At 45.2% G+C, this 19,044-nt stretch overlaps 1 protein-coding gene across 3 annotated transcripts in view; it reads left to right on the forward strand.

Moving 5' to 3' along the window:
* Nucleotides 1-7,360: 7,360 nt before the first annotated feature.
* Nucleotides 7,361-19,044, forward strand: part of Gatad2a (GATA zinc finger domain containing 2A) — an 86,764-nt gene continuing 75,080 nt past the window's right edge. Inside the window, exon 1 of one of the 3 annotated variants that reach the window (XM_085843893.1) lies at nt 7,361-7,737. The gene's annotated coding sequence lies outside the window, so the exon portion shown is untranslated. The remainder of the gene's footprint in view (nt 7,738-19,044) is intronic. The other 2 variants (XM_021169792.3, XM_029480454.2) reach the window with 2 other exon arrangements.

Consider the following 19,044-nt stretch of genomic DNA (forward strand, 5'->3'; position numbering starts at 1 on the left):
TTCTCTTTCAGAAACTCGAAATTGAAAGAAATGCTCTTCCTGGTGGTGGAGAAGTCATTGTAGCTCACTGACTAACACAGCTGTAGATCAGCTGACACACAAAATCCCTGGGTTCCATGTACCGTAGCACATGAATATCATCCCAGCAGTTGGGAGGTGAAAGCAGGAAGATCAGAACTTGATGGTCATCTTTGGCTACATAGAGAGTTTGAGTCCAGCCTAGGTTACATAAAACCCTGTTTCAAAAAATAAACTATTGCCAGGCAGTAGAGGGACACGCCTTTAATCCCAGCACTTGGGAGGCAGAGGCAGGTGGATTTTTGAGTTTGAGGCCAGCCTGGTCTACAGAGTGAGTTCCAGGACAGCCAGAGCTATACAGAGAAACCCTGTCTCAGAAAAAAGAGAAAAAAATGGAAAAAAAAATATATTAAATATTTAAAAAATTTAAATCTTTTTAAAAAACTCAGCCAGCAGCTTTGTGTGGTGGCACAGGCCTGTGATCCCATAGGAGGCTGAGAGAGACCGGAATATCAGGCAGCTTGAGCTACATATTAAGGCCTTGTCTACAAAGTGCTTGGCTGAAAGGGCTCCTGGGCTTAGTCTGGCTTTGCTTCTGTATATTCTAGAAACTCATTTCAATAAAGGCACAATGTGGTCCACCATAGCTTGTAGGTGTCTGCTTGATTTTCTCCAGGGAAGCACAGGGGTGCGTATAAAGGCATGTTGGTGCCATTGCACCTGATCTTCTTCCCCCTAAAAACAATGATTTGCTTCCCTGGGGAAACCAGGACCAAGCCCACAGACCCTCAAAAGGATGCTGCTTTCAGTAGGTCAGTGATTCTAGAGATACACACACAAGCTGGGCCAACTCTAATGAATGAAGATGCCTGCCGGGATGCAGGGTGTGATATTTAGCTCTGTGCAAAGCAACTCAGCCATTTAGTGACTCTTTAGTGACTCTGTATAGCTTTAACCTAGCTCCCTTTTCTCTTTCCTTCCTCCCTTCTTGCCTCTTTCTTTTCTTCCCTCCTTCTGTCACCCTCCCTTTCCTTGTAGCCTAGGCTGTCCTGGAATTCCATATGTAGCTAAAGATAACCCTTAAATTCCTAATCCTCCAGCAGGGCGTGGTTGTGCACTCCTTTAATCCCAGCACTCCGGAGGCAGAGGCAAGCAGATTTCTGAGTTCGAGGCCAGCCTGGTCTACAAAGTGAGTTCCAGCCTGGGCTATACAGAGAAACCCTATCTTGAAAAAAATAAAACAAAGAAACAAAAAAAAAAAAATCTTAATCCTCACGTGAAGTGCTGGTGTGACAGTGGTGGGTTAGTACACACAGTTTTCCCTTCGTTTCTTCATTTTTTTCTCCTTAAAAATAAAGATATAGCCGGGCAGTGGTGGCGCAAGCCTTTAATCCCAGCACTTGGGAGGCAGGCAGATTCTGAGTTCGAGGCCAGCATGGTCTACAGAGTGAGTTCCAGGACAGCCAGGGCTACACAGAGAAACCCTGTCTCGAAAAATCCAATAAATAAATAAATAAAAATAAAGGTATATTTAATTTTTATTAACGTGTCTATCTGTGCACATGTTCCTTGCAGGTGACCTTAGAGGACAGAAGGGGGCGTTGGATACCTTGGAGCTGCACACAGAGGCGACTGTGAGCCGCCATAAGTGGGTATTTGGGTCACACTCAAGAGCAGCAAGTGCCACTAAACCGTCTTTCCAGAGCTCACTTCCCTTTTCTCTTCCCCTTTCCTTCCTCTGCAAGCCAGGCTATCCTCAAACTCACACTGATCCTCTTCTGAAGTGCTGCGATTATTACCGCACCTGTTTTTTTTTTTTTTTTTTTTTTTTTTTTTTTTCTCAAAAGAGGGTCTCACTCTGTAGCTCAGACTAGCCTTCAATTTAGGATCCTTCCTTCAGCAGCCTCCTTTATGCCGGGACAGACCTGGGCCCTCGCCCCTAGAGGCTATAACCTTTTTGCTATCTGTCTGTGGCATTACTCAGCGGTCACTCTCAGTGCTGGTGGAACGCTTCCTCTGTGCGAGGGGACTTCTCAGGAGAGCAGCCACAGGTCTCTGGCTGGCAGAGGCCCCGCCTTCCTAACGCCTGTGGGGCTGCCTGGGCCAGCTCCCACTTCCCTATATGGGCGTGAATGTCACTCAGCCTGTTCGTCAAGTTGATTCCTCAGACCCAGGAAGGGCCACGCCTTGGTGAAGAGATGCAATCAGCTTCCACCAGGGAAAGGAAACTCATCCTTCAGTCACATGGCTCTTGCTTCAGTTTTTATTATAAAACTAGGCTGCCCTTGCCTCTGAGGTTCAGGAATTTCACTAGAGTATCTACCTGGAGTCTTTCTTCAAAGAGAGTTCACCTCAGACGAAGAAAAGGGTTAGGGTTATTATTTTTTCCTTAGCCCAGGCTGTTCTTGAACTATGAAGATGAGGATGACCTTAGATTTCTGAGTGTCTTGCCTCTATTTCCTAAATTCTGGGGTGACAGGTGTGCACCATCACACCTAGTTTATGTGGTGCCGGGAATGCACACTGTGCACACTGAGCAAGCACTATCAACTGAATTGCATTCCCTGTCTAGGTCTCAAAAGTTTTGAGTATTTATTTGGATTATTTTACCAGTACAGTAGTGGTTTAGTTTTTACAAATTTTTGTGTGTGGGCATATGTTGAGCTGGACACTAACTAATGCACTGCTTACCAATTTTTAAAAAAGATTTATTTATTATTATATGTAAGTACACTGTAGCTGACTTCAGATGCACCAGAAGAGGGTGTCAGATCTTATTACGGATGGTTGTGAGCCACCATGTGGTTGCTGGGATTTGAACTCAGGACCTTTGGAAGAGCAGTCAGTGAGTTCTCTTACCCACTGAGCCATCTCATCAGCCCTCAATTTTTTAAAATTTATGTTTATTTAATGTGTTTTGCCTGCATGTTTTTGTATGTGTACCACATCTGTTGTCTGGTGGATACTGGGAACCAAAGACCCGGTCTTTTGTTAGAGCAACACTGAGTGATCTCTCCAGAACCGTTTTTCTTTTTTTTAGTTTTTGAAAAAAGATTTATTTACTTATTTTATGTAAGTACATTGTAGCTGTCTTCAGACACTCCAGAAAAGGGTGTCAGATCTTGCTATGGATGGTTGTGAGCCACCATGTGGTTGCTGGGATTTGAACTCAGGACTTTCAGAAGATTAGTCGGTGCTCTTAATCGCTGAGCCATTTCTCCAGGTCCCAGCACCAATTTTTGATTGCTAATGTGAGCATTCTTTCCATGAGACCATAGTGCTTTCTCACCTTTGAACATGTTGCTGGATTGGAGACTTAAAGTTTTTATGTGTATGAATGTATGTAAGCGCAGCACATGCACCAGATCTCCTGGAACTGGAGTTAAGGAGGGTTGTGAGTCACCATGTGAGCGCTGGGAATGAAATCTGGTTCTCTGCAAGAGCAATACATGCTATAATTGCTTTTGGATTTGAGATGTAAATAATACAAGTGTCAGTTAAGATGTAATACTACAGTTGATCAGTTGATGCAGACCAATAACAGTAGCTGAGTATACCTGCCTTTCTTTTTCTTTCTCTTTCTTTCTTTCTTTTTCTTTCTTTCTTTCTTTCTTTCTTTCTTTCTTTCTTTCTTTCTTTCTTTCTTCCTTCCTTCCTTCCTTCCTTCCTTCCTTTTTTTTGTTTTTTCGAGACAGGGTTTCTCTTTGTAGCCCTGGCTCTCCTGGAACTCACTCTAGACCAGGCTGGCATCAAAGTCAGTCATCCGCCTGCCTCTGCCTCCCAAGTGCTGGGATTAAAGGCATGCACCACCAAGGCCCAGCTCTGCCTTTCTCTTCTGCATACAATGGGGAATTACATACTATGCTGACCTTTGATCCCATCAATAATTGTTGATTCAACATAAATTATGCTAGATGTAATGGAATACACCTACCAAGAGGACTATGTGTGCTAGGTCATTCTGAACTACATAGTAGGCTCTAAGTCAATCTGGGCTACACAGTAAAAACCCTTCTCAAGAAAAACAAGAAAAGTTATGTGTAAAGTACCAAGGGATCACTTAAATAGGCTGATTCTTGTGCTGCAAAATATCCCAGTTAGTGACAGGAATTAAACTAGCTTTTGTTTCCTACTGTGGGCCAGTGCAAGGCACTTTGGTTCACATCTCCAGTGTAAGCCTTTGGGCAGATTTCTGGTTTTCCTATGTAACCCAGGATGGCCTAGAACTTGAGATGCTCCTGCCTCAGCCTCCCCTGTGGGTTCTGATGTCTTCCGCCATGAGGGTGATTACTGGCCTTCTTAGGAAGTGGCAGGTATGGGTTTGTTTCCAGTTCTGCCAGCCCTTGGGTTCAACATGAAGAGAATGTGGTAGCTCCTGAGCAGAGGGGCCAAGTGTGCAGGGAACATCTTCATGTTTATCATGGCTCTCTTCTTTAGTCAGTGACGCTGCGTTCATTGGCCTCATCATTTGGGGCCAGTTTAAGATCAGTCAAGAAGTCATGGTCCCTCCCAATCCCTGTTACTATCTACACTTACTTTTCTTCCAAAACTTCAGCTTTCTTGTAAGCATAAGTCCATCCTTCTCATACAAGCTTCAAGGTTCACATGGAATTCTTCAGTTCTTTCTAGTCTCATCCATTATTTTATTTGATGGCTTTCTCCTTAATATTAGTATAGCAGTTTCTTTGTATTGCTTCAATTCTGCCTGGTGTAATAAATAGGCCTGTTTCCCTGTATTGCATTCTTCTTGGCTCCTAAGATCCCTCTAGTAACAACTTCCCTTTGGTGACCTGTGTGCCTGGCCATGCGTGTTGTCTTCAGTAACAGCAACCACAGCTTACCATTTGCACCCTCAGAGCTGAAGGTCTTTCTCATCTGTGCCTTTTCATGACTTTGACTCACTAGGTTATTTGGTTACCTATTTAGACAAAGCTGGGTCCTTTGGGGCAGGGTTATAAACCAGGCAAGGACTTTGGAATGAATTAAGGGTCAAGCATGGTAGTGCACTCCTGCCATTTTGGCATAGGAAAGATGGCATCAGAAAGAGGAATTTGATACAAGTCTGGGCAACAAGAGACTCTGCTGAAGAAAATAAGAGGGGGCTTCAGATGAAGTTCCACTAATAAGCTACAAGATTAGCACAAGCATTGCAGAAACTGGGTGTGATGGCACATACTTGGGATGGCAATGCCTGAGGATCAGGAGTTCAAGGCCTTACTTGTAACTGGAGGACATTTAAGGCCACCTGAGCTACATGAGATCCTGCCTGAAAAGGGACAGAACTGGAAGGATGGTTCAGAGGTTAAGAGCACTTGGCTGCTTTTCTAGCCCAGGTTCGATTCCTAGACCCTTACATAGCAGTTCATGTCCGTGACTCCAGTTCCAGGGAATCTGATGCCTTCTTCTGGCATACAGTGGGGACACCGTACTTGGTATAGGCAAGCAAAGCAACCATTCACATAATATAAATACTTTAAAAATGGGGGAAGATAGTTGAAGCTCTTTTGCTTTAACTTTTGCCAAATGATGTGTTAAATTTGGGATGACAGATTAGATTTTATCTGGAAGTGGTTGGGAAGCAGAAAGGGTTTTGGAAAGTTCCTGTCTAGCAGAGAAATTATGGAGATAGAGAAACCAAGAGTTAATCAGGGAATAGTAGAATTCAAGGTCATCCTCAGCTACATAGTAGTAAGTCTGAGGCTAGTCTGGGTGGGATACAGGAGACACCAAAGCGCATCCTGCAGGCTTGGTGGGACATGCCTTCAATTCCAGTACTTGAAAGGCAAAGGAAGGGGAAATCTTTTAAGTTTGAGAGTAACCTGCTCTACATAGATGTCTAGGACCCTGTCTCAAAAACAAAACAGTGGGCTCAAAACGTAAAGGTTCTTGCCACAAAGCCTGAGACCCTGAGTTTGATCTCTGGGACCCACATAGAAAAGGAGGCCTAGGGCTGGAGAGATGGCTCAGTGGTTAAGAGCACTAACTGCTCTTCTGAAGGTCCTGAGTTTAAATCCCAGCAACCACATGGTGGCTTACAATCATCGGTAATGAGATCTGATGCCCTTTTCTGGTGTGTCTGAAGACAGCTACAGTGAGTGTACTTAGATTATAATAATAAATAAATCTCAAATCCGCCTGCCTCTGTGCTCCACCACGCCCCCACCACGCCCGAAATAAATCTTAAAAAAAGAAAAAAAAAAGAAAAAAAAAAAAAAGAAAGAAAAAGAAAAGGAAAAGGAGGCCTAACGCCTTCAACTATCCTCTGACTTAAACATGCTTGTCATGGCATGCACATCAAACCCAATAAATACAATAAATGCTAAATAATAAAGGACCCCTCCCTCCCCCAAACCAAACAAAATAAAACCGAAAGAGCTCAGAAGGCAGAGAGAGGCAGGCAAATAGCTATGAGAGTTCTAAGTTTCAGGCCATCCAGAGATACATAATGAGAAGGAGGAGTTGTTGTTGTTGGAGGTAAATGGCTACAACTTGAGTAAAGGGTGAGGGAAAATCTAGGGCCGCTCGAGTCCCAGATCTCTCCTCTAGGTGTGGCAGCAAGTGATCTAGATCTACAGGGTTGAGGTGGGGCCTCCATTCAGAGAGTTGCACGCATCCCAGTAGCATTCAGGAGATTTAGGGATGCAGAATCCCGCCACAATTCTCAGAAAAGTAGGTGAAGATCGAGATCGCCGAAGGCGTCCTCAGAACCGGACCAGCGATGCGAACCTCAAGGTTCTCCTCCGAACGGGCCGGGGACGCGTCCCCGGACGCTCTTCAGAAGGTGGCGGTGGTCAGGGCCACGGACAGGACCAGGGCTCCACTAGAAGAACCTAGGAGCCCCAGCGCCCATGGGAACCAAGCCAGGTCACCAGTCACTTGAGGTCTACTCAGAGGCGCCTGTCCAGGCCCGACAGCCTCCGGTGCACTGTGGGTGGGGCGCCCCTGCTGAGCACAGCGGGGAACCCTCAGCTCAGCCAGTTGTTGGCCGCCCGGTGGCCCAGTCGAACCGCCCTCCAAGGTCCCAGCAAGCGGGCCACGAATTGACGTGTCCTCCAAGACCGCACCCCTCACGGCATTCCCGCCCCAAACCTAAATCCCTCCTCGATGGCGAGTTGACTGGCTCTGGAACCCGCTCCATTCTCCCATTGGATGCTCGTCTGTCAGTCATCCTGTTCCGCCCCCTAGGCCCGTCCCAGCCACCGGCGCGATCCGGAGGGCCAGCCGGCCAACGCGCTCATTGGCTGCTGATAACTGTCTGTCCTGAGGCTGGCCACACCCCTTGTGGGGTGCCGATCTTGAGTGCCCCGGCCAGACTTCATTGGCCTGCGGCGCCGCCACTCGGAGAGACGTGCATCAACCCGGAAGTGTGAGAGGCAAAATCTGCCTAGCAACCGGGGAAGCCGGGCTGTGAAGCGGGCAATTTCAGTGTGAGAAGGAGCGGTGAGACCGAGCGGCGGCTCCGAGCGCGCCGCGGCAGCTCCTTCCGCCCGGGGTCAGCGCCCGGCGCGCGCACGCGCACCCTCGCTGCCTGAGCGCGCCCCGCGCCGCCCGCGCAGTCGGTCCGTCGGTCGTCGGTCGTCCGTCGTCCTGTCGCCACCGCCGCCTCAGGCGCCACCCGAGGGAGCCGTCGCCGTGGGACGCGACCAGACCGGACCCGAGCGCTCTGCCTGAGGTTGGCCTGGGGCCCAGCTGCCGATCGCGCGGAGCCGAGCAACTTCGGTGAGTGCGGGGCAGGCGCCGCTGCCGGGGTCCCCAGCTTCCGGTGCCCCGGGCTCCCCCGGCTTCCGCTTGGCCGGGCTGGTGCGTTTCCCTACTGGACTCTTTAGGGAACCTGCGTCTGAAGGCCCCCTGCCTCTGAGAGCACCCCTTCTGTGCCGAGGAGCCCCTCGGGTCTGAGAGTGCCCTTTTCTGGGGTACTCCTTGTTTGAGAGCACCCTCTTTTTAGAGGAATTAGTGTCTGAAGGTGCCCTTTCTTTATAGCACCTCACCTCTCAGAGGGTGCTCCTTCTCTAGCGAACTCCTGCCTTTCCTCGAGTACCTTAGAAAGGGGGATCTTGTGTTTCTGAGAGTGGCCCCTTTCCGAGGGGGGCGCTGCTTTTTCTGACTCAACTTTGCTGAGCAATCTAACCTGAGGGACCCTTGTTTATCTGCATCCTCCCTCTGCTCCCGCCTGTGAGCTCCTATTTGTGAGGGCGAACCTCTTTTTGAGAGAGCTTTCAACTCTCTCAGGGGAGTCTCTCTGGTACATCTTCCTTATTGAGAGGAACCCTATTTCAGACCTTCTGAGTTCCCGAGGGGATCCCCTATTTCTGAGACCCTTACCCCGAGATGTACCCTGCCTCTTTGAGGGTCCGTAGTCATTCTCTGGAGCTACCCCTCCTTTCCAGGGTCTTCGGCTGCACCCCCTTGCTTCTATAATAGGTAGCTTTTTGTCTGATGAGCAGCCCCCCCTTCCTTTCTGGGATTCCTTGCCTCCCTCAGGAAGGTTCCACTTCCCTTAGGAGACACTATCTTTCTGAGGACCTCTTTTATGGAGGATGTTTCTGAGATCACCCTGCCTCTCGGGGAACCTCCTCCCACAATTTTCTGGGGAGGTTGTTTCTCCTGTTTTTCCTTTTTTTTTTTTTTTTTTTTTTTTTGACAGATCCTCTCTCTGAAATTCTCTTCTTGGTTTTCTGTCCTTATTTTGAGTGACTTCTTTCTTTTTCCAAGTTTTCCCAAATCTGAAGTGCTCCTTGGAGGGTTTCCCCACTTTTCTAAACTGTCCCTAACTTACAAACCTTACAGTGTCTCTCTCTCTCTCTCTCTCTCTTTTTTTTGGAGGGGGGAAGTGGGAGGGTGTCTTACTGTGTAACTCTCACTGCCTTGTGAGCTAGAATTAAAGGCCTGTGTCATGCCTGGTCTCTCCACATTTTAATTTTAATTGTTTTGAAACTCAGTTTTTGTTACATTATATACCTTAGGCTGTCCTTGGATTAAGATTTTCTAGCAAGATTTTCCTTGAATTTTTTTCTGAGACAGGGTTTCTCTGTGAAGACTGGCTGTCCTCTGTACGTGCTGGCCTGGAACTCAGAGATCTGCCTGTCTCTGCCTTTCCAGTGCTGGCATCAAAGGCATGCATCCTTCTTTCTTTTAAAAGGCAGGATCTCAAGGGGGCAGGTCTGGAACTCACTCTGTACCCAGGGTAGCTACAAATTCATGGTCATCTTCCTGCCTCAGACTGAAGACTGACAGCGGCATTATAGGAGTGAGCCACTATGCCTCTCCTTTATCCCCACTTTAGCTAGGTAACCCTTTTCCTTAGAAGAGGCACTGTGGATCCCTCATTTTCCTGAGGGATCCTGCAGCATAGGTGCTCCCTACCTATTTGCCTGGGACTTTTCTCTTCTTGAGAGTTCTCTCCTTCATTTCTGTGTGAGAGACTTATCATTTAGCCTCGGAGCCACTAATTTCAAGATTCCTCTATTTCTGTATGGTATCCAAATCTCTGCTGTGAAGGGAAAGGCTTAGACATGTTTTCTTTTCTTTAGTTTTCTTTCATGACAGTTTTGGGGTTTCTCAGTCATCATTGTGTTTTAATTTTTAGACATGGTCTTTCACTCTGTAGCCCAGGCTGCTCTCAAAGTGCCCATGTATGTAGCTAGGCTGTCCTTGAATCATCTTGTTTAACCTTCCAGAGTGTTGGATTTTTTTTTTTTCATGACTTTTATCTTAGTTTTTAGAGGACTTTTGGGGCTAGAGAGAAAGTTAGGAGACTTATATGCAAAAACAAAAACAAAGCATTCCCTCCTAATATCCTGGGATTTGAGAGTGTTACTGTATTTTCTTTCCTTTTTTTTTTTTTTTTTTTCCTTTTTAATTTTTTGGAGACAAGATCTCTATTATGTAGCCCTAGACAGAGGTCTTCCTGATTTGTCTGCCTCTGACTCTTCAAGCACTGAGATTAAAGTCATGGGCTACCTACCATACCCAACTTCCTTTCTTTTTTGATACAGGGTCTTGTCATGTAGCTGACTCTGACCTCAAACTTTTGATAGTTTCCCTGCCTGAGCCTCTTGAGTGCTGGCATTGTAGATGGGCAATGTCCCCTACTGTATCACATTTTCCTGACATTTGAGGCCAGTGTTAGAAGACTGTGGGTACTGAGAGACAAGGCAGAAACATTGTCTCCCTATTATCACAAGGTCAAGCCTATGGGGCGAATCCACTTCCTGTCCCGTCCATCTTCCTTTCCTGAAGAAAGGAGAAGAAAACACTCCTTTGCTCTATCAGGGTTTCCTGCACCACCCTGAGCCTCTGATTTACCCCTTGATCAAAAGAGGAGCCCCAGGTTGTAACCTTGGTTTGAAAGGACAAAAGCAGGAAATGGGTCATCCTAGGTCTGGAAAAGGTGCTCTGAGGGCAAGAGACAGAGAACTACATGTCTGTAAGTTTTAGGTGACTTTGACCTGGCCCAAAGGAAGGGTTTCCATGGTGTTTACAAATCTCTTATGTATTTTTTTAGTGGCCCACCCTGGATTCCAAGTCACTGCAGTAGCTAATTTTATCTGCTTTGCCAAGGCAGAGCTCTCAGAAGCCTAAGGAAATGAATGCTGGCATTGAGAGATGGTCCACAGGACAGAAATGAACTCAGTTTGAAATCTGAGTAAGTCCTAACCGCTTCGAGTCCACAGGCTGGTTTCAGGCTGGGAACCAAGCGAGCTGAACACCAAAGTGGTTGAGCCGTTTGGTTTAGCATTTCAACAAGTTGTGTCCCTCTGTTCAGCTCCACCTTTACTTTTCCTTCTAGTTTGACTTAACACAGTCTTTCCCTGGTCCTTTTCCATCCGGGTCTTGCTTAATTTGAGTCTTTTGTGAAGACTCCTGCTGAGGCTATAATTTGAGTTCTAAATCTGTCAGTGGACCATGTGGACACAAGTTTCAACTCGAGCTATTTTCTCCTGTTAGAAAGCAGTTGGAGAGTTTCCTGGTTCCTCAGCTCTTGGGGTAGTCAAGTCCAGGCAGGAGGCTGCTGCAGACCTGTTGCTTTTCCATTGCTTGTTGGTCATCTGTAGATACAGCTCTTTGTGAAGAGGACAGATGGTGAGGAGCTTGGGGCTTAGGCTGTCCTGGGACGAGATATACATGTATATACTTATTACTTGAAAGAAAACCAACCCAGCTTATATAGTGTTAAAAAAAGATGTAAATGCTTAAAGTGAGAGCTTTTTCTTGTTTTCTTTTCTTTTTTTCTTTGTTTTTGTTTTTGTTTTTCAAGACAGGGTTTTCTCTGTATAGCCCTGGCTGTCCTGGAACTCACTCTGTAGACCAGGCTGGCCTCGAACTCAGAAATCCGCCTGCCTCTGCCTCCCAAGTGCTGGGATTAAAGGCAAGTGCCACCACAGCCCAGCCCAGAGTTGTTTCTTGTTTGTTACTGTAACAAAATGGTTGAGTCAGGCTACTTTATAAAGAGCTTTATTGACTGCTGAGATGGCACAGGGTGTTAATGGCATGAGACGAGGAGCAGGGTATTGGTGTAACTATCTATGCACACCTGTACTCTTTTTATTCTTATGTATGTATGTATGTATGTATGTATGTATGTATGTATGTATCTATCTATCTATCTATCTATGAATAACAGGGTTTTTCTGTTCTAGAACTCACTCTGTAGACCAGACTGGCCTTGAACCCAGAGATCTATTTGCCTCTGCTGGGATTAAAGGCATGCCACCATGCCCAAGTTTTTCTTTTTTAATGTTTATATATGTGTGTCTTGTGTGTATATAAATTGGAGGACATCAGAAAACGGAATTGGATCCTCTGGAACTGTGGGTTCTGGTAAATGAACCTGGGTTCTATGTAAGAAAGAGCAGGAAGTGCTCCTAACTGCTGAGCCATCTCTCTAGCCCTTCTCTCTCTCTTGTTTTAATGTATTCCTTTTTTTTTTTTTTTTGCTTATTTGTTTGTTTGTTTGTTTTGCTTTTCGAGACAGGGCTTCTCTGTGTAGCCCTGGCTGTCCTGGAACTCACTTTGTAGACCAGGCTGGCCTCGAACTCAGAAATCCACCTGCCTCTGCCTCCCGAGTGCTGGGATTAAAGGCATGAGCCACCACGCCCGGCTTGTATTCCAATTTTTTAAAGGTTTATTTATTGTATATATGTGAGTACACTGTCTCTCTCTTTAGACAGACTAGAAGAGGGCATTGACTCCCATTACAGATGGTTGTGAGCCACCATGTGGTTGCTGGGGTTTGAATTGAGAACCTCTGGAAGAGCAGTCATTGCTTTTAGCCACTGAGCCATCTATCTAGCCCTCTTAAAAGGTTTCCAGAGTAGCCAAGGGGGCTTCACCCTAAGGATTAATTCTCATTAATTCTAAATCTAACCCCCCCATATTTGTCATTGTACTCAGACTCATACATGCTAACAAGTGCTTTTTACCAATGAATTGCACTGAACTATAGCCTCAGCCTTTAAACATTTTTAAAAGCATTTTAACATTTTTATTTTATGAGTAGGGTATTTTGCCTGCATGTGTCCATCACATTGATATATACTCAAAAGAGGGTGTTGAATTTCTAGAACTGGAGTTGGAGGTGGTTGTGAGCTACTATGTGGTGCTGGAAGCTGAACGTGGCTCCTCTGGAAGAGCAGTTAGTATTCTAAAACACTGAGTCATCTATCCATCCCCACCCCCAATTTTTTATTGTAGTTGTGAGATAGACTCTAGATATGTTGTTCAGTCTGACCTTGACCTCACTCCAGCTCAGGAAGGCCTTGATCTTGAAATCCTTCTGCTTGAGACTCCTGAGCAGCAATATTACAGGCCCATATCTATGGCTCATGTCTAAACTACATGTAGCCTGGCTAAATTCCATCCTCATTTTTTGGGGAAGGGTGTGTGTGGTTGAGACAAGGTTTCATGTAGCCTCTGGAGTCATGCTTGCTCTGTATCAAGACTGGTCTCAAACTGTTGATCTCTTGCTTCCCATCTTCTCAGTGCCGGGATGAAAGACCAATGCCACCGCACTTGGCTTTCTAACCAAGTAACAGTACAATTGTGATCTCTGTTTGGGGGTGTGTGTGGTTAAACCATACCCTCATCATAGCAGGGCAACCTTTCTGGAGCTTTCCCTTTTGATGCTTTAAGGGACATGTTTGTCCGAGTTGTGTGGTTTACCAAGTTATAGCAAACCAGCATGGTACTAAAGATTGGAACACACTGCTACCAGGAGGGGTTCATTATAACTTGAGGGAAGGAGTGAACCTGAGGTAATAGACTAGATAGTCAGCACAGGTTGGTTATGATGCTTATGAGGTTAGGGCCCTAGCCTGGACGAAAAGATAGTCTGCCAAAGCTAAATCTCCTCAGAGAGAAACAAATATTAGAGTCTTTCAGTTTTTCTGTGTTCTGTTACCAGATGTGAGATTTGCTGTGTGGCAGGCATTTGTGTTTGCTTTGGCCTTGGCATCTCCCTCTGTCAAATGGGGTAATTTGTGAGTGAAGGGCAAGTAGAGAGATGCATAACTAATTAGACCGGAGGCAAAATAGAAGATAATGAACTTGAAGAATTGTGGGAAGCCAAAAAGTAGGTGAGCTGTAATCTTAAAGGATCCTGTCCTGTTTTGAAATAGCATAGGATGTGGAGCAGTTACTTGTTGAGTTCTAGAATCTTGAAAAATGAACCTCTTTTTCATGGTATTGGTCAGATTTGGGAACAAAAGATGGAAAAGTATTGTATGAAGGCATTAACTACTCATAATAATAGTACTTTGAGAAGACCAGTTTTGTGGTTTAGTGCCCACAAGGAGACTGGAAGTCACCTGAGCTCTGGTATCCAGCTCTAGAGAGTTGAGGTCCTAACCACACTTCTAGGGCTGAGAGGAAACTAGGGTAAGATGGGTTGGGAATGAGAGGGCAGGGCAGTTGCATACCCATCTTAGCTTTTTGGAATAGGTACTCACCATGCAGCCCAGACTGGCCTTAGACTCATGATCCTCTAACTTAGGAACCTTGTGTCTCCTGAGGGCTGAGATTACAGGCATGTGTCTCCATGCCCACATAGAATACTCTTTTTTTTCTTTTAGTGGATTTTTTCTTAGTAATTAGTGAAAGCCCTATAATCATGGTGGGTGAATAGTGTGGCAACAGATGGCTAAAACCCAGGGGGAAAATAATGAATGATAAATCTGAACCAGGCCCTCCCATGTTGGAAAAAAGTCAGTCTTTTATATTTTATGGCCCAGGCTGACTTTAAACTCCACACCTAGCCCAGAATGCCCTTCATCACTGATCCTTTTGTGTATACTTCCTTAATGCTGGAATTACAGAATTATAACAGCATGTTTAGTGACTTTGGCCTTTTTTTTATGGGAGGGGGAGGCAGTATCTCATAAAATTAGGATTGTCTGCCATTTTATCTCTGTGAACAGAACATTAATCTGTAGACCTGACCAGCCTTGACTACCTCTGCCTCCTAAGTGCTGGGATTAAAGTCATACCTGGCCCTTCCCTTCCTCAGGGTGTTTCTTTGTTAGCCCTGGCTGTCCTGGAACTCATTCTGAAGACCAGGCTGACCTCAAATTCAGAGATCTGTCTGCTTCTGAGTCTTTTAACATTTTAAGAAATGTCTACTAATCTTTTTTTTTTTTTTGTTTCGAGACAGGTAGCCCTGTGTAGCCCTGGCTGTCCTGGAACTCACTCTGTAGACCAGGCTGGCCTCGAACTCAGAAATCTGCCTACCTCTGCCTCCCAAGTGCTGGGATTAAAGGCGTGCACCACCACTGCCCAGCAATTTTTACTTATTTTAGATGAACTTTCTCACTGGTCACACTAGGGTAGTCTTGGTTGGCCAGGGAGCCCCAGGGATGTGCCTGTGTCCGCCTACCCAGTGCTGGGATTAGAGGGTTTATCACCATGACTGGCATTTTAAACCTAGGTTTTAGGGCTAGAAGACAGGGGCTTACTGCATCATCCAGGTTGAGCCTAAACACATGGTAATTCTGCCTTAGCCTTCCTACTGCTGGAACTATAGGCATGAGCCCTTATACAAGGTAGTTTATTTTTATTTATTTAATTAAAAACTTACTTATTTGTGTGTGTGTGTGTGTGTGTGTGTGTGTGTGTAAAGTAATCAACCTAGGGAATTCACTCTCCTCTTGAAATTGCACTGTCTCTTGAGCCACAAATGTTGCTGGTAGGTGGTGGCCTCTCCACTGTATTTGTTTATCTGACAGGAAATTTTTTTTTTTTTAAAGACTTTATTTATTATATGTAAGTACACTGTAGCTGTCTTCAGACCCTCCAGAAGAGGGCGCCAGATCTCGTTGCGGATGGTTGTGAGCCACCATGTGGTTGCTGGGATTTGAACTCTGGACCTTCGGAAGAGCAGTCGGGTGCTCTTACCCACTGAGCCATCTCACCAGCCCCCTGACAGGAAATTTTTCAATTTTTTTTTTTTCCATTTTAAGGATCTTTACAGCAATGAAAAGCCTTGGGTAGTTGGAAACAGTATTGATCTAGGTACTTTTTCTTTTTTTTAAGATTTATTTATTTTATGTATGTGAGTACACTGTTGCTGTCTTCAGACACAGCAGAAGAGGGTATTGGATCCCATTACAGATGGTTGTGTGCTACCATGTGGTTGCTGGGAATTGAACTCAGGACCTCTGGAAGAGCAGTCAGTGCTCTTAATCACTGAGCCATCTCTCCAGCCAGATCTAGGTACTTTTATTCAGGGTAATGTAATGTGGTTATCAGTAGGTGGACAATGCTGAAATACATGTGGGTCCAAACATTACTCCTGTCCTGCTCCAGCCAAGGAAATGTTGATTTATATAACTGAAATAGCCAGGGAAGTCAGGGTTTCCTTCCTGCTGCAGACAGCACTGGAGGCATTTGTTCCCTGTGGGATGTTGAGGATAAGAAATAAGGAACCTCTTTGGGAACTGGGAAATGACTACTGTATGGGGTGGAAGCCTAATTAATGAGGTGATCTTTGTAATGTCCAGTGTCTTGGCCTGCTCCTGCTTGCAACCCCACCCTTTGTGTGTAGTGCTGTGTCACTGAGTGTGGATAGATTCTTGTAAACTGGCCTATAAAGGGTACATGAGTACTTAAGGAAGACTTCTAGCCATGCACATGGTGAACACAAATCATTCTAGCACTTGGGAACTGAGGCAGGGGGATTGTAAGTTCAGCCTTAGCAATATAATGAGACTTATTACTCTCTGTTCCCCTACAAAAAAAAAGGAGTTGCAATGGCAGGTTTTTCTGTGTTGCCATCAGTAAGGTGGGTTTATTTTATTTAAATTACACACATTTAGTATTGCGGGAGGGCATGTAGACAGAGGATAACTTTTCCAGTGACTCTTCTCCTTCCATCATGTGGGTCCCAGGGATTAACCAAGGATGAGATCGTAGGCTCTCAGTCTCACTAGGCAAGTGTTGTTACTATTGAACTACATCTCCAGCACCATTTAAAATATTACTTTAAATTATATTTATTTGGGCTGGTGAGATGGCTCAGTGGTTGGGAACACTGACTTTTCTTCCAAAAGTCCTGAATTCAAATCCCAGCAACCACATGGTGGATCACAACCATCCGTAATGAGATCTGGCGCCCTCTTCTGGTGTGTCTGGGGGCAACTACAGTGTACTTACATATAGTAAGTGAATGAATATTTAAAAAAATTATATTTATTTATTGCTTGATTGGTGATTGGTTGAATAATAGTACCTGGTATTCACAGAGATCTGCTTGCCTCTGCTTCTGTGAGCCACCATGTGGTTGCTGGGATTTGAACTCTGGACCTTCGGAAGAGCAGTCGGGTGCTCTTACCCACTGAGCCATCTCACCAGCCCTTGCCTCTGCTTCTGAAGTGGTACATACCACACACCATTAATCCTAGAATTTGGTAGGCAGAGGCAGGTAGAACCTTGAGTTTAAGGCTAACCTGGTCTATGAAGTGAGTTCCTAGACAGCTACAGCTGCATAGAGACCCTGCTTCAATATTAATTATTTAAAAGAAAATTGTGTATGGGTTGCATTAGGATTCTCTAGAGTAACAAAACTTATAGAATGAATCTCCCCCCTACCCTATATATACTCTATATATCTGGCTGTAGTCTAGATTGTCCAACAATAGTTAGCTGTGAGTGAAAAGTGTAAGAATCCAGTAGTTGCTCTGTCTATATCTGTCTACAAGACTGGGTATCTCAGCTGGTCTTCAGTATGTGCTGGAGTCTTGAAGTAGGCTCCAGTGCCAGGGAAGGAATGGATGTGCAAGCAAGGCAAGGACAAGCATGCAAAGAGCAGAAGCTTCCTTCTTCCATTGTCCTAATATAAGTTCCCAGCAGAAAAAAATCGGGATCATTTAAAAAAATCAGGATCAAAGGCATGGCATGAGCCTTCTCTCAAAGGTCCAGATTAGAAATGGATTCACCCACTTCAAACATGAAAAAAAAAAAAAAAAACCTCACAGATATGCTCTTCATTTCTGTATTGTAGTCTACTTGACAACCAAGAATAACCATCATATGTTTTTTGGCTTATATATGTCTCTGTACCCACTGTGTGTTCCTGGTGCCCAAGAAGGCAGAAGAGGGTTTAGGATCCACTAGAAGTAGAGTTACAGATTGTTGTGAGCTGCTGGGAATTGAATCCAGGTGTTCTGTAAGAGTAGTCAATGCTCTTAATCATTGTGCCATCAAACTCCAGCCTCAGGAATGAATGCCTTTCAAAAAAAACTTTTTTTTTTTTTTTTGCATTTGTCATTAATTTACTTATTCTGTATGTGTGTGGGTGTTTAGTGTGTGTAGAGTTCAGAAGCTGAATATTGCTGGATAGTGGTGGTGCACAACTTTTATCCCAGCACTTGGGAGGCAGAGTCAGGTGGATTTCTGAGTTCGAGGCCAGCCTGGTCTACAGAGTGAGTTCCAGGACAGCCAGGGCTATACAGAGAAACCCTGTCTCGAAAAACCAAAAAAGAAAAAAAAAAAAAAAGAAGCTGAGTATCAGCAGTCTGCCCTTTTCTGCCACGTGGACTCAGGGGATTGAGCTCAAACCATTAGGCTTGGGCAACAAGACCCACTGAGCCATCCTGCCACCCCCTCCTACCTTTGAAAAATAATTCAGGGCTGGTGGTGTAACTCAATTGATAGAGCACTGCAGAGCATGCACAAAACCCTAGTTTAGTACTCAGCACAGTATAAAGTCAGTGTAACTGATGCAGGAGGATCAGGAGTTATTGGTTACATAGAAAGTTTGATGCTTGAATGAGATACAAGAGCCTGGGAGACCTTGTCTCAAACAAATACTTAGTTTGAGTTTAGAAATTGTAAGTGTGACATTTATTGCTTGATGTAATTTTCCATGCCAGCAAAAATCTCAACAGTGCTTGCTAGCCTGAAGTAAGTTCTGGGTCTCACCAGTCCGGAAGTGAGCAGAATGGTGGCTTTCACTGAGCTGCCAGCCCAGCTGCAGACAAGGAGACAAGCTTCTACACCATGGGACTTCCTGGAGGATACCCCTTGATGCTGCAGCCAGTCTCATTGGGAGTCTGGGTGTCTATTTCTGGGAAGTTTCAAAGTGAAACCTCACTGCTTCTCTAACTTCCTCACCTACAGGAGGCTCTGTGGCATTTGTGAGGTTTATGATGGCTGTTGGCAGTAGTTGATTTGTGGCAAGTGGCTGAGAAACCAGAGATTCTGGGGTAGTCAGTGAGAGCAGAATGCTCATCTTTGAGTCTGTAGACATCACCATGCTGTGTATTTCTGAGTCCTATGGTATCCCTCAGGACATTACAGAAGTTAACAGCTAGCAAAGTCCTTTTCACATGGAAGCTTTTTTTCTTTTTCTTTTTTTGGTGGTGCTGAGTGTGGAACCCAGAGATCTGCTCATGTTAGGCAAACCCCAAGATATATAGCTACTTTACTACTTTCACCTCACTTGCTTTAACTTTCTGAGACAGGGTCTTCCTGTGTCACCCAGGCTGCCTGGGACTTCATCTTTCTGTCTTTGCCCCCTTTTCGATACAGGGTACA

The sequence above is a fragment of the Mus caroli genome, unplaced genomic scaffold, assembly GCF_978045245.1.
Source record: "Mus caroli unplaced genomic scaffold, Mus_caroli_1 scaffold_10, whole genome shotgun sequence".
NCBI lineage: Eukaryota > Metazoa > Chordata > Mammalia > Rodentia > Muridae > Mus > Mus caroli.